Below are 16,877 nucleotides of genomic sequence, written 5' to 3' on the forward strand. Positions count from 1 at the left end.
CAATAATGGAATCATTTCTTCTTTGCAATAGAGAGATTTCATGTTCACATGTTTTTATTTCTGAACCTTCAACAAAACTATTTATAACAGCAGGAGTGCTTATTTTCTGATCTGAAATTAAACATTCTATATGACATTGATTTGTTTTTTGTACCTCATCTTGCCGGCAAACATTTCTAGAGAAGTGACTCTAGGCTAAGCCATATTTTATGTTATTCTCAATCTCTATTGCTATCATGAATGACTGATGCAAAGTTTTAGGTTCCTTATCTCTTAACAGATAGTTCATCTTTTTATCAAATGCACCGAGATAAACCACTAAACACATTTGATCATCTAGCTTGTAACTTTTAGGAATTTCATTTAAAATCTTTGCAAATCTGATATTAAATTTAGGAACTAACTCACCATTCCTGATTTGAATTTTCAAAAACTTATCAAAATAATCAGAGATGCTTACTCTTTCCCCAAACTGAATCATGAAGGCTGACATTAATTCATCACAGGATGAAATTGAACATGCTGGTAAGAATGAAAACCAGTCCCTAGCATCATCCTCTAAAGTCTGAACAAACAATTTCATCTGAATGTCTTCATGAGAAATTTCAAAATCACCAACCAAGTCACTAAACAACTTAACATGATGACTGGCTGAAATTTCATGGTTTCCACTAAACTTAGGTAAATACTTTCTGAGGTTACAAGGCATAGTATTCGAGAAACCATGGATACCATTAAAATTCAATGGCACATACCTCCTGGTAGAAACAGATCTAAAACTTTCACTAACAGGCTACATACTAGGTGAGATGAAACTCGACATTCTTCAAACTCAAGAATCATTCATCATTAGACACTTTCAGAAATTATTAATTGCAGCAGATCTAGAGTTCTTTCTACCAATTCAAAACTTCAAACATACTTTGACATATAAAACACTTTTGCTGAATCTACTTTCCACAAAGCATGTTGAATCCGTACTGAACCAATCTCCTATTTAATGCTATAAACCATTTAATGGAGAGACTTTTGAAATCTTACTTTCATGTAAATGAGAACACATGAAAGTGGAAAATACCTCTCAATATGGATGCCTACAACTACTTCAATGCAGCAAATAACAACAGATTCAAATCAAGCTTGATTTAGTAACCCTTGCACAACATCACCCTTTTCTTTCAACCACTACCAGCGGCCTAAGATAACTTCTTCAAATTTTCATTCCAACTGTTGCAACTTTCACAATACCCTTCACTTCAAAAATTTACACTGGTGCAGAGATATACTTTAGAGTCGCCACTCATTAAATGAGAAAAGATTTTCCTAGCTTCCATAAGACGACAAGCTGGTCCAAAATTTATAACAGGTATTTGAAAACTCACACACAACCTTGGAACATCACACCCTTAACAAAGTGAAAGGACACATTCTTGACTGGGAAACATGAAACCTTGCATACAAAACTAAGTATGCAAATTTCTAGACTGAAATATATTACACAAGAGATCTTTGTCCTTTTATCAATGAATTTCTTCATGACTCCCCAGTAGAGTCGCCATTTTGTTGGTGTTTGAAAATGTTAACCGTTTCCAATTACCCTGATGAGAACAAAACATATCTAGGGGCAGCTAACTCCCATTTTCAACATGTCCATTTAGACACCAGGCCAACTATAAGGCATGACCCTTCTTCTTCTTCAGGCTTTGCAAAACCTAGGCGGGTGAACCTCTTTAGATCTGACTATGTGACCAGTGCAATAACCATATTCAGGATCTATAAAAGAAGATGAAACCCCTAATTCTTCTATGCTTAACTAGGAGATCACAAGCATGAAATAGCTAAGGACATGACTCATGAAACTGGAAAACTAAGTGTAGGTTATACTTTGAATACCTTTCAACATAAAAGGGAAGATTGATTTAATATGTTGATATCAGCAAGACCCAAGTATGAGCAACAGAACTTAATGATCCTATCTGAAATGTCCATTTTCTAAATTTAAATGATATTTCCAACCTCTAATCATATTTTCAAGATCAAACAACTAATATCACAAAGATCCACCAAATTTCTCAAGAAACCCCAAATCGAGTATGCCAGAAATTGTGCCAAAAGCTTCACAGCTTCACCTATTATTAATAAATATGAAAGTGGAAATTTTTTACAAAAATTTCAGCAGCATAACAGCCTACAAAATGACATTTCTAGATCCATATAGCCTTTACACAATAGTTCTCAAATGTAGGACAAAAACTATGCTCATCGGGCTCCCGAAATTAACACAAAAATGCCCAGAAACACCACAAAAACACTAATAATCTATCTTAGAAGTTTAATCATGTCCCAATACATATATTTAGATCTATTTTAACACCTTAAAGTCTGAAATATAGCAGCAACCCAAAATGATATAAAATACTCAACTGAAAACACCAAACTCATACAATAAACACACCCCAAAACCCATAAATCTGCACTGTTCAACACAAAGGCAAAATCTGTATGAGCATGCACATGGAATGGCTTCAAACTCCCATCCTTAGCCTTCCTAGAAACCTACAAACTCCCGTTCTTGGGTCTCCTTGGAAACCTATAAACTCTCATTCTTGGGTCTCCTTCTCCACAGGTTTGGTAGCCTCTAAAGAATAACAAAGAAAATGAGCAAAATCAAGTTTTGGAATCAGCCCAAAAGGCCTCCAAATCTCTTAAAAGAGGGCATAACCATAACTCACATCCAAGAGAGGTTAATGAAACATATTTTAATAATAATTTTCATTTATTAGTCCAGCGGTTTCCAAAGATTAACCCCCTTTTTTTGAAACTTCACTTTCTTGGGCTTGCTTTCCTTAGCAAAGATTATTATTTTTTAATTATTTGAAAAAGGGACATGACAAGTCCTCCCCTCCCAAAAATTGCTTGTCCTCAAGCAATGGCTGAACAATAAACCAATCAATCCACCTGGATCCCAAATGTAGTCATGAACTATACTACTACCAATTAACACAAGCTCCTGCAATATCCTCTGCAATATGACCAAGAGGAATCCATAATCAAACTAACAATTATAGCTCAACCAAACTCCAAAATCACCACTACCACAGTCAAAAACCCATGAGACACAAACTCTTAGAATATCAGAATGCAAGTAAAGTGGACAAATCAAACTACCAACATAGTAAATACCATCAACGCATCCCACTGGCCTATACAGAATGTACAATCCAACTCTGCAACAATGGTGAACACTCTCGCATGAAACTGTACCAAGTATGGAGAATCCACACACTGTACAACTCCTGTAGTCAACACAACTCTGCAAATCACCGGCCACTATCTCATAACCATAACTCCCATGCACTGCTGATGGTGAAAATACATTACAAGATAAAGAGTAAGAAATGGAATCCAAACCAAATTTTCCTGCCATCAACCCCTCAAAACAAGGATCAAATGCTAACTGATGTACATACCCTGTAATATAATGTTGATTAAAAAAACCAACCTCAGTCAACAGCTCACCATGAACAAGTGATACAACCCACTGTGATTGATCACTAGCTAAGTCAGGAGATGTCATAGCCAAAGGAGTAGAATCAATAACAACACCCACTGAAGCATCACTCCCAAACTCCTGCTCTAAGTCACATATTATCAAGCTGTCAACTGTAGAACCTATCACCATGTCATGCCCATCACAACTCTTATCTTGAGGCATCAAGCTGTCCCATAACTGATGATAAGGACTAGGAACCAAAGTACATCTTTGTATCATCATCTCATCAACATGGTCATCAAAGGTAAATTGATGAGTGTACCTCATAGTGTAATGCCGATAGAATTCACCAATCTCAGTCAGTGGCTCAGACTATAATCTAGATGAAACTAACTGCAATTGATCATTAACCATGTTGGAACTAACTACTACCTCCAAAGATATCACCAAGGGAGTAGTATTACTAGCAGGAACCATGCCAACTGCCGACTCACCAACATCACACATGATCTTTGATACATCTCTAGTGTTCGTGCCATCGGTACTAGAGGCCACCACCATGTCAGGCATACAACAATCTGCTACAACACCCAACTCAACTGAACCTGACTCTAGTGGGAATGAACTTGATATGCCAATGTTAGTATCAAGGATGGATGTATCCCCATCTCCATTGTCTCTGAAAATCTCGGCCATGGACATCCTCGGATCACCAAACACCATAGCTTGTGACTGCATAGAATCAGTTAAAGACTGTAGCCACTCTAACTCCATGGTCACCTTAGCCAAATGAAACTGTGACTCCTTGAAAGCCAACTGTGTACTCTCAAGAATCTCAGAAGTCACCTCAAGCTGCTCAGTAAGCTCACTCACCTCATCTTCCTTGGCCAACAATGTATCATATGCTGTACTGCCCCACTCCATAAGATAATCTCTGTCAGCTACCAACTGCATATAATTTTGTCTCAAAATCCAAATAGCCTCCCATAAAGAGTGGATCTCTGTCAAGGAAAGATAATTGCCTTCCTGCTCATCACTAGTAAGAGAACCCCATCCATAAACTGCTAACAACTGATGAACAGCATCAAAATTCTGGCAAGTGATAGCAATGTCTCGGTCACTAACTCTTAACTGATTAGACACATGATGGCACTGGCTTGACTGTCTCCTACAAACCTCCTCTAATGCACTGTCTAAAGGAGTATCCTCAAAGTCACTAGTCTCTAGAGTATTACAATCCATACCCTATGAATCAAATCTAAAGCTCATGCCAAAAATAACATGCAAGATCTGGGTGGTTGTCAAAACTAACATGCAAGATCTGGGTAGTTGTCAAAATTGACATGCAAGATTTGGGTAGTTGTCAAAACTGACATGCAAACTTCTATAACCACCAAATTCACCAAGAACTAACATGAAAATGATTAGAAGTAGAATGCAACCATAAATTTTGACATGCAACTGATTAGAAGCAACATGCAACCATAAATTATGACATGCAAGATCTGGGTAGTTGTCAAAACTGACATGCAAGATCTGGGTAGTTGTCAAAACTGACATGAAAAATTCTACAAACCCTCAGGCTGGCAAGATCATGGCTCTGATACCATTGAAATTTAACTTTTCTGATTTTAAATGATATTTCCAACCTCTATTCAGATTTTCAAGATCAAACAACTAATATCACAAAGATCCACCGAATTTCTCAAGAAACCCCAAATCGGGTATGCCAGAAATTGTGCCAAAAGCTTCACAGCTTCACCTATTATTAATAAATCTAAAAGTGGACATTTTTTACAGAAATTTAAGCAGCATAAAAGCCTACAAACTGAAATTTCCAGATCTGTATAGCCTTTACACAACAGCTCTCAAATGTAGGACAAAAACTATGCTCATCGGGCTCCCAAAATTAACACAAAAATGCTCGGAAACACCACAAAAACACTAATAATCTATCTTAGAAGTTTAATAAAGTCCCAATAAATATATTCAGATCTATTTTAACAACTTAAAGTCTGAAATACAGCAGCAACCCAAACTGATATGAAATACTCAACTGAAAACACCAAACTCATACAAAAAACACACCCCAAAACCCACAAATCTGCACTGTTCAGCACAAAGGAAAACTCTGTATGAGCATGCACATGGAATGGCTTCAAACTCCCATCCTTAGCCTTCCTAGAAACCTGCAAACTCCCATTCTTGGGTCTCCTTCTCCACAGGTTTGGCAGCCTCTGAAGAATAACAAAGAAAATGAGCAAAATCAAGTTCTAGAATCAGCCCAAAATGCCTCCAAACCCCTTAAAAGAAGGCATAACCATAACTCACGTCCAAGAGAGGTTAATGAAACATATTTTAATAATAATTTTCATTTATTAGTCCAACGGTTTCCAAATATTAACCCCCTTTTTTTGAAACTTCACTTTCTTGGGCCTGCCTGCCTTAGCAAAGATTATTATTTTTTAATTATTTGAAAAGGGGACATGACACTATCTCTAACCAGTGCCTTATCTATTGGGCAATTAAATGAATCATAACCATACATCTCCTAGAAACCATAGACATATCTCTACATTAAGATCCCTGATCTATCTTTCACCTTGTGAATTGACATCTGCATCAAAATGAATCTCATACTCAGAATATCCCATCATGAAATCAGTAAACTCTGTGATAAACACCAAGCGGTTACATGGATCTTGGTTCCATAAGCAAGGTAATTCAATCAAATACATCACTAAATGAGATGCAACCTAATCTATGGTCTTTGATCATAAACTAGAAAAGATTACAGATCCACAAACAGGAGACAAGATTCAGGCTGAATTTGAAACCATTACCGCTCTTCATTTGCTTTCTTTGAAATCAAATACATGACAGATGTACAGAATACTTCATAAATCACCTAACAGACATGAACTATTTGCATAAAAATCAAAATGCTTTTCAATACAAGAAGAAATGTTGAAGAATGGTCTCTCAGTGCAAAAAATTGGAACCCTTACAATGTATCAGAGAAAGAATGATATAGACAAGAGTGAACTCCTAGATCTGATCTATGACTGCCATCTGTCCACTTGGAATTCAATATTTCTCAGCTGAATCATCTCTCTCTTCTTTCTACCATTGTGATCTAATTTGATTTTCATCATTTTTTGTAACTGATTTACAAATGTCTATTTTTGAATGATAAAAACTTGCCGAGTCACCAAAATATCTGATTTACCTACTAAAATGCTGGTAAAATTTTAGTTTTTACTAATGAATCTACTCAAATTTTGACCCATACTACTTTTCAACTATTTTTTAACCATATTCAAATCAATATCATGTCAAAAATCAAATCTGAACTCCTTGGTCTGAAAACAGTTGCAATTCAGGTACCTAAGACAAATCCCATTATAGCTTGAACCAGTGGCATTCTGTGCACAAACAAACTTCAGAATCAAAAAGTTTGTCTCTTGTCGATTCCGGTGATATATAACATCATGTATTTTTCTTTTCAGAAATGCCCTGAATCACATTTTGAAAATCACTCCTTTGCTAAGAGTGTTCAGGTCTGTGACTTTTCAAATTTACAGTTTGAAAAATTTAAATTAACCTAAAGTTTAGACTTTAGCTTAATTGTCTTTTGACTTTTAAAACCTTCCACGTCAGTCTTTTGACAAAATAATTTTAAAATGAAAATTTTAAAATCCTTTTATTTTTCCTAGCCTCTTTTATTTCGGGTCAACTCCAGGTTTGACCAATGCCACGTGGCGCACTCTGATTAGTTTGACCCTATACAATGGATGCCACATGTCCTTTTCTCGCTAACTCGCTATGCTAAACCTCGTGCATCTTTTGGTTGGCAAGTTAATGAGAACTGTTGAATCAGCCACATGGCGCAATCTCATTGCAACTGACCCGATCTCACCATATCACCTCCTGCTCACTCAACCATCTGCCACTTGGCACTACTTGATTTGTTGTCGGATCAAAAATGAGACCCACGTCGTATTCTGACACTTGCCAAATTTTGGAGATTTTCTAGCAACCTCGCTATCTCGCTAGCCAAAATTTCTCACCACTTTTCGGTGGCGAAGTAGCGAGTCACCAAATTTGTGACCTTTCCGACAATTTACCTCCTTGCTGACATCATTTCTTGTAAATGTACGTTCTTTCAAAATTTATCTCCTTATGGACAACTGACATCAATTTGCTTTCGGTCGGATTTGGGGGGTCCCACACACTTCCCATGGCTTCCAAAAGCCTCGAGTCTTTAAGACAACTTCCAATGTGATTGCTTTAGTATTTGAACATCCACAATTGTTTCCACAAAACCCATGTGGGATAAATCCGTTTTCATTCCTTGCTTTGCACTTTTTTCCAAGACATTGATGGTGTCTTCAGATCTGGTCTGCTCCTTTCATACATTGTTTGAAATGCCAACTTCTATTGTTCTTTCTAAGGCGTTGGGTGCAGACACCCCTTTGTTTTTTTCCTTACTATTTGCGTGGGTTGCAGAGGCGTGATCTTTCATTGCTTTGAATGTGGAAGTGTTTCTCTATTCTATCGGCATCTGTTTTGCCTCTGCCTTTCATCTCAAGCTGTCCTCTGCCTCTGTTCTTGATTTTACCTGCAGCTCACATCACTACCGGCTCTCACTTCATACACGCATGGAATTTCATATTAAACTCTGCCCTTTGACTACATTTTCTCCACATCCATTGCGGGTTGCTTGGTGGTTCTATGTCTTTTTTAGAAAAGTGTGGGTTTCTTGGCTCAATTCTTGGGTGAGGTATGGACTATGCAGATTTGCTGTTGTTTACTGAGAACCCACTTTCTTTGAAGGAAAAAGAAACTCCTTCCTTGATCTCTACAACAAGGTCCCTCTATAGACTGTGGACGTCAATTATACTTTGACTTTCAGTTTCAACTCAATACGTGAGGTTCATGTTTATTGGCGTGATCTCCCTCTTCAAACTGGGCAATCTTTGTGATTTGCATGGAATCCTTGCTCTGCCCTTTCAAAATGGGTGTTCATTTTCTTTTTATGCTTGTTGAATGTTCCTAATTGCATGGAGCTGGTGTCTTCCTTGAATTAGCAGTTTGTTTGATAGCGTCCCCTGCTCAAACCCATGGGCATCTTCCTCTCTTTGCTTGTTGTGATTTTTTAATATTGATGCTGAGACCCCTATCATGATTGTTCTACCTCTTCACATGCACCAAGTGACTAAATTATTTATAAGACGTCTTGACATTGGCCTATGTGGGGATTTGCTCCATGTGTGGACTTCCTTATAGAACGTGGGCTCTCTGATCTTCAACATTGAGTTCTCTGATATATGTTGTGTTCTCTATGCATGGAGAGGGTTCTTTATATTGTTTAGACCTCTGCCTTTAACCCACAGATAAGTCTCTTAACCATGCATTGATTTCCCTGTATTCTCCATGTGTGGTTGCAACCAATCTTCCAAGCTTTGAGTTTCAATGGGCTCTATAACTGGTAACGAAAGCTCCCTATCATTGAATTCCATGCTTTTGTATTTCTTTCCAATGCTTTCTCAAATACCCTGCAAACATACTCAAAATGCCTTCATTTTGCATACATATCTACAAGACCAAATAAAATGCTCTACCTTTCATATCTTGAAAAGGACCCTCTCCCTCAATCGTATTTGGGTAGTGGCTTAACTTGATTAGTTGGAAGTGGTATTTGTGATTTAGTGATAAAATATCATAGAGCAAAGATTCTAAAATTGTGCCACAAGTTATTGCGTAAGAGAAACAGATATAAAATAAGGAACTGAGCAAACTTTGACTTATGAGTATTCCACATTGCTGATTGGGATGGATGTGTCAGTGCATTGTAGACCCTCACACAACTTTACAAATTGCATACTAGCCTGGCTTCATGTCTCTCTTTATTTGCAGACTGTGAAATCTCTATCAGGAGGCCTGTTGCCTGGCTTTAAAAACTATCATAAACTCTTGACTGGGCTCTAAAACTCTGGATCTCTGTTCTCTGTACCATTTTTAATAAGCCTAAAAAAACTCATTGCATGGCGACGTCAGGGTCAAAATATTTCAACCTCTGAAGTCGCCAACTTAAATTCACCTGCAGATAAACATGTTAGAAAACTGGAAAGTGTGTTTGGTTTGAGTTTCGAAGACTGGACAAACGGGCACACGAGTTAATGAAAACTGGGGGAGTGGTACTTTGCCATGAGGAAAGTATGATTCTATAGTTTTGGCTCCCAATGAATCGTGGGGTAAATTTGGCAAGGCTCGAAAGTCGACTACCTAGATTTGCGGGATAGAAGATATCAGTTAAACATCATTTTTTGTGAATGGAATGACCCTGGTAAAGTGTGAAGATGGATTCATCAAGACTTGAAAATTGACATACTTAAAGAATTTTTAGTGGAAAATACAGGGGAACAAACCATTTGATCTTACCTATCACGGATCAAGAAATATGACGTCTCGAATAGGGCTACTAACAAATTTGCAAATGCCGATACCAACAAAAGTCAGAAATTCCATTTGGAATTATGCTTGAAAACTAATCAAATGGATTTTTCAAGAGCTGAAACTTGAAACATGATGAGTCTCTAACATCTACAATGCAACACAAAAGGAAATTCAACATTTGGGTCAACTGGTCAAAAGTTACAACAAGTCAAATAGGGCTTCCCAAAATTTTGAATATTTTGCAACAACATGACAACAGTGACTGACCAACTTCGAGGGATTCAAAACCTAGTCAGACAAACTTGAAATGACTCAAAATCTAAAACATAGGTTATTGGGTATGGACACTAGATAATCTCAAAGTAGTAAGTCATGACGCATTTCTGGGTGTGAGATATTCATTGGCAAACACAACCTCCTATCGCTATTTGACACTTAGGCAGAATTGCAAGTTTCTACACTAGCTCAATATGGGACTTCATCGAATGGCTCAGATTGACAATTTATCTTCATGGAATAGGTAGATGGGTTGAATGGAAGGTGTTAGAAACATTGAACACCATGTAGGCCTCATACTGACAGCGGGATACAATCTCATCAAAAGGGCATTCATAGGGCTTGTATTGACTCAAAATTTGAAATGGCACTAAAAATGAAGCATGTAATTTTCCGTCCCAACACTTTCAATCTTCCACCCCCATCACACTAGCTATTCCTATCACTCAACCACCTCCACCTCCAATAGACGAGTCTCCCAGGAATATCCTAGAGGAAATACAAGAAAAGCCACCTCCAACAGTCGATAAGCCATGTCATCTAATCCAACCATGTGAAGTAGTCAGTGATGAAGCTTCCCCATCTATAATATCACCTCCATCTCCCAAAGCTATCATCCCCATACCATCCATCAAATTTCTTAAAATCCTTCCACTTCTTGCAAGCATCAAAATCCCACCACCTGTCAAATCCCTCCAAATCCTATCCACATCACCTCCTAACATTTCCCAAATCTCCCATAATGACCCTTATGCATCCATCCTTTACTCACCCATCTCCACTTCCGAATCTCCCATATATCCATCTGCTACCTTTGAAGAATCCATCCCTTCACCTCCTATCGTACCATCCACTCCAATCCAATCCTATCAAGATCTTGCCCAAAAGCATGTTGACATCCCCTAAAGCATAAATGAAGATATCATTGTACCATGTCTTCCATCCATAGTACAATCACCATCCTCTCCATCTCCAAAACCTCAAGCCATACCTCCTCTACTACAGGATATCTTTTCATCCCATCAGCTAAATAGAGATCATATCCTACCATCTCCTCCACTCCATGCTTCCATCTTACCACCTATCCAAGCTATTCCACCATCTATAATCTACCCTCTTGGTTCACTTACATTCATCCATGGTGGCCCCCTCTCTGCAGAAGAATTAAGAATAGTATCTCCCCATTGTAGTACATCTAATAAAGAACTTCTACCATTTTCTACAAGCAAAAAGTTTCCTCAGCTCATTCAAATGCTCAATCGATGGCATTATCAAGGTCAAGGTTTAGGACCACAAGAGCAAGGAATCATAAAGCCTATTATTGCACAAAAGAATCTAGGATTTCATGGTCTTGGATATGTATCCAAAGGCTCACCATCTAAAAGTGTTGGTACACGCCATCCCAAAACCAAGCCTATCTCTAGGCCCACCATGCCATCCTCCCATCATTCCTTCACAAACTCTTATGTCATCTCCCCTCCACCATCTTTGCAACAGAAAACAACCTACCATATCCCCCCTTCATCCGCTAAATCCATTTTGGGTCCCTATGTACCAAAATGTACCATCAGCAATCCTCCTATCATCCAACATAAAAATCCCACTCCTTTCATTCCTATTTAGGATCAACAAAGGCACATCTCTCTAACTATCATCCATCATCCTCCCACTATAAGCTCCTACATATCCTCTCCATCTCACAAAGCTTCTCATAACCATCTTCCCAAAGCTTACCACAACAATGTGAATGCCAACTTCAAAATGCATAAAGCTAAAAATCCACATCCTAGGCAATCATATGTCTATTCTAAAAAACATACTCCAAAAAGGCAAAATCCAATCAAAGAATGCAAAACAATGCAAAAGCCTATGAAAAGAAAATCCAAAACCATGTGGATCCCAAAGAAAAAATTTGAAACCCAATGCATAATGGCATCCACCATTGCTAATCCCCCATCTAGTGACTCGTGTCCCCCATCTCCTAACTCCATCTTGGGTGCCTATATCCCCAAGCGCGCTTCCACAAATCCTCCATCAAGCCTCCGTCTACCATCTATTCCCCATTTTCTCTTTTCACACCCATCCCAACATGTGCCAATGTTGATCCTACAAGCATCTCCATCTCATGCTCCTTTCCAACCTTTTCATCCCTCCATCTCCTACCATCAATCCCATCTAATCCAATCTATTGCATAAATCACACATCTGGTGTACCAACAACTAGCAACAAAATTAAACATTCCAAAAAACAATGAAAATCCCAAAAAAGCCAAAAACAACTGAAGAAAGCCAAAATCATTCCAGCTAAGTACAAAGTCAAAAAGTCAAAAATTCAAAAAAGAAAAAGAAAAAGAAAGCGTCCACTGGTGAAAACTTGGCAATTCAAGTGCCTTGGACAAGTACCATGATGAAAACTTGGCAAACAAGCATCATGCATAATCCAACCATCCCTATCTTAGCCTATCATCCTCATGCTTTTGGTCACATCTTGACATCCAACTCCATCTTCCAATCTATATACCTATCCTCCATCCTCCAGCTTCCATCTCACACCATCCACTGATCTTCTGTAGCTTCAGCCAATCATCCTAGCTATCATCCATCTCCCTAGCACCTTTTTCTTTTCCATCCTAGCTTGAATCCCATCACATCCATTGTAAGACCTCCTTCCACATGTCATCTTCTGACTGGGGGCATTGTATTCCTTGGATATCTTGTCTTATCCATCTTCCCTTGTCATTAGTATCCCACTCTAGGCTATCCTCATGCAAATCCAATGTCATCCTCTCATTAGCCATTCACTCTAGTGCCATCTATCTATTTAGCTACCACCAACCTTAGCATTGTCCCCATCATCATCATTGGATGCACCTTGTCAAATCCATATCTTTCGTTATCACCTCATCCTTAGCTTCTGCCTCTTGCACCAACTTGAGCCATCCCGCTATCCTCTCATCCTGAGCTTTTTATCCATCTGTATCATACCTATCATTGGTCTGTTAGCTTGTACCATATCTTGATTAGCTCGCTTGTAAATATCTTGGTCTGTCAGCTTGTACATCCTCTTTAGCTTAGTACCATTGTATCTATCTAGCTTTTGTGTCAGTTCCTCCTTGATCAGCATCTTGCACACATCGCACAACCCTTGGTTAGCTATTCCAATGCATCCTTTTACTAGATCTCCTATCACCAAAGTGTTATCCTTCTTAGTTCAGCTTTCTAGATGCATCACTCATCTAGATGCATCAGCTTAGGTGCTCTCCGATGGATCCTTGCAGGATATAGCTTTCCTCATGTCTGATCTTGGTCCGTTAGTACCTTGTCCTACCCATCTCGTTGGCAAATAGTTCTCTTTTCGATTTTCACTTTCTTTCAATTTGGAATCTTCCCTTTTGGATCTTGAAGTATCTTTTCCAAGCAATCCTTTTGTTCCCTCCTCAAGGTTGCCACAATCTTCCATATCATGGTATACTGCAAATGGGGCAATCTGGCTGTAAGGTCTTGATCAAGTCTTTTTTTTGTTTTTCTTTTCTGCTTGTGGGTTACCTGGTGTCGGTTCCACTCTGATTCTTTCGAGATTCATGTGTGATGCTGGGGCAATCCTTGTGTGTTTGTCTTGAGTCATTCTGTCAGTCCTCTAGACAGTTGGTGAAAAGGCCTTGATGTTCTTGGTAACCTTGGCCATTAAACAACAGTCCTATAGCAAATCTAGTGCTCACCTACATGGTGGTACTTCTCTTTGAAGTATCCCCCCACTCAAAAAGCTTCAATGGTTTTCCTTCATTTCTATTATCCCCCATCCATATCCAGCATCTGTCTCTCCTACCCCAACTTATGCATCAGTATCTCTTTGAATCACTCCTCACCTTTAGCTTTAGGGATCCACAATCCTAGTCTTAGGGATCCACCAATCCAAATCAATCCACCAAGCCTCATCTTTCGAGATCCACAATCCTAGTCCTAGGGAACTTTGAAACCCATCTTCCGCCAATTTGACTCTTTGAAATCTTGTTGCATCAGCTTTTTAATCCCCTCACCCATCTCCCCATCCTGGATTCCTTTTATAGCACTTTGCTCCTTCATCCTCTGCAATCCTTGAGATCTTAAGCTTGCTTCCTCTTGTGCCTCTGATTCTCCCTTTATCATTCTTCCGCAGTGAGAGTTTGAGCTAACTAAACCTCTTCTCTTAAGCCAATCTAAGTCTTCTTGCTCATCTGAGATTCTTGTACTTTTCAAGAAGTTGTCGAGCCTCGCTTTCTCTCCCCACCGCCTTCTTGAGGGGGCATCTTGTAGTCCATTCTGTCCTCTTCTACTCTAGCCTTGGGCATCTTATTTTCTTATCTTTGATGCCATGCCACTTGCGGCATCACATCAAAGAGGGGCAAAATGTAGACACCTAAAAACCTTTAGAAAATAAATTATTTTTATTTTCTGAAAAATTTCTGATGAAATCATCATTTATTAATTAATTAATTATTTAATTAATTAATTTATTTTTATGCCATTAAATCCCTTTATCTTAATTAAAAATATTTAATTAAGGAATCCCTCCCAAAAATGTTTAAATCTTATTTAAACATTATTTCCTTATTTATTAATTATTTAATTAATAAATTGACCAAAAAACCCAAAATAAATAAAAAATTTATTTTTTGCCCAAAACTTGGCCAATTTCCTTAAGACCACTAACCTCTTCCATTTTGATTAAAGGCTAATCCCATCATTTCCTACCCCTAATCCCAACTCAAAATATTTAATTAAGATTAAATATTAATCCTCATGTTTATTAAAAAAGTTTTAATAAATATCTCCTCAACCCAAACCCTTGAAATAAATAAAACTTTATTTATTTCCTAAAAATCTAATTTATCCTCATCCTAAGAAGTTCTAGACTCTTCTAGAAAGTCTTCATCCTCATCCTAGAAAGTTCTAGACTATTCTAGAAAGTCTTTATCCTCATCCAAAGTCTAGACTCTTCTAGAAGATGTCTTTAAACCTAATCCTAATCCCCTCCTAACCTTGTCACATTCTCTAAACATGGGTTAAGACTTACTAACCCAAGCCAAAGTTAACAAATATCTCCTCCTTCACCCACCCTCATTAAATTCCATCCACTTGCTTATCCCTAAGCTAATCCTAAACCATCCTAATCCATCCTCTAATCATTTGCACAAGCCTAAGCAAGCTTAAAACCTTCCTAATCAAGCCCAAGTCAAAATTCCTCTCATATCCCTCAAAATATCCCAACCATAAAACTTTATGAAGCCCACTAGGCCATAAATGACTCTTCCAAAGCTCTTTTATTGCTCTTACAAGCCATTATGAGGGTCTTTATGAAGATTTTATCCCTTGAGCCTCCTTTGTTGACCCATCCTTCCCCTTTCCTCCATCCTCTCACCCTGTGACATGTGTCACTCCTTGATTGGTTGTAAGGAAGCACAATCCATGTGCTCTCCTCTCATGCAATCTAAGCCTTCCATAAGATTTTTCCCATCCTTGCATCTTAGCCCTCAATCCCTCAAGCCTCTTGCCTATAAATTGGATCCTTCCCCTTTGCAAAACAACACAATCCATGAAGTAAAGTCATAATGCCATTTTGAGAAGCCATTTTACAGCAAAACCATACACTCACACCCAAATTCCAACTCCATTTGAAGCCCTTTTTGAAGCATAAAGCTTGAGCATACATCCTATCTATTTAGACAAAGCTACTCAACAAGAGAGCTTCTCATTGAGAGAGCCCATTAATGGCTCATATTCTCAATTGAGAGCTCATCTTAGTCTATCTTGAAGTTTATGAATTTTGTTTAGTTTGTAGAAGCTTTATTTAAATTTGGTTTCTATTAGCATACTAACATTGCTCATATACAGAAACATGTGCAAATTTTTCTTTAAAATCAATTCCTTTTTCTATGAATAACCTTTACATACAAATCTTGCTTTGATTCTTACAACTTCACCATGTTCATTCATCTTTCTTCTAAATACCCATTTAGTTCCAATAGCATTCTTATCTTTAGGTCGAGGAACTGATTCCCATGTATTGTTCTTTTCAATCTTCTTTAACTCACATTTCATAGCTTTAATCCAATAATCATTTTTACAAGATTCATCAACATTTTAAGGTTCAACTTGAGGAATCAAACATAGTTCTTCTTTTACCTTGTTTCTTGTCATAACTCCTTTGTCTTATTTTCCAATAATCTTATAATCACTTTGACAGGATTCATCCACATTTTAAGGTTCAACTTGAGAAATCAAATATAGTTCTTCTTTTAGCTTGTTTCTTGTCATAACTCCTTTTTCTATAGGTTGATTCTTTACTAAGTTTTAGTTAGATGTCACAATCTTAACTCAAATTTTAGTTCTTGGTTCTTCTCTTTGTTCTTCCTTTTAAATTTCATTTTGCAAATGAATGTCAATCTCATAAAATAAATTTTCTCAACATTATCTCTATTAGTACTTGTGTTAGTCTCTTCATCAAAATTATAATTAAGTACTCTTTCCTAAATTCTAAATGTTTCATCAAATCTCATGGTTGCACTCTCAAAAATAGTCTTAGTTCTTTGATTAAAATATCTAGATGCATTGTTTTTTTAATGAATATTCAAGGAACATACATTTATTACTTCTTGCATTGGAATTTTTA

The sequence above is a fragment of the Cupressus sempervirens genome, chromosome 5, assembly GCF_028749045.1.
Source record: "Cupressus sempervirens isolate cs-2001-9-10 chromosome 5, ASM2874904v1, whole genome shotgun sequence".
In the NCBI taxonomy this organism is placed as follows: domain Eukaryota; kingdom Viridiplantae; phylum Streptophyta; class Pinopsida; order Cupressales; family Cupressaceae; genus Cupressus; species Cupressus sempervirens.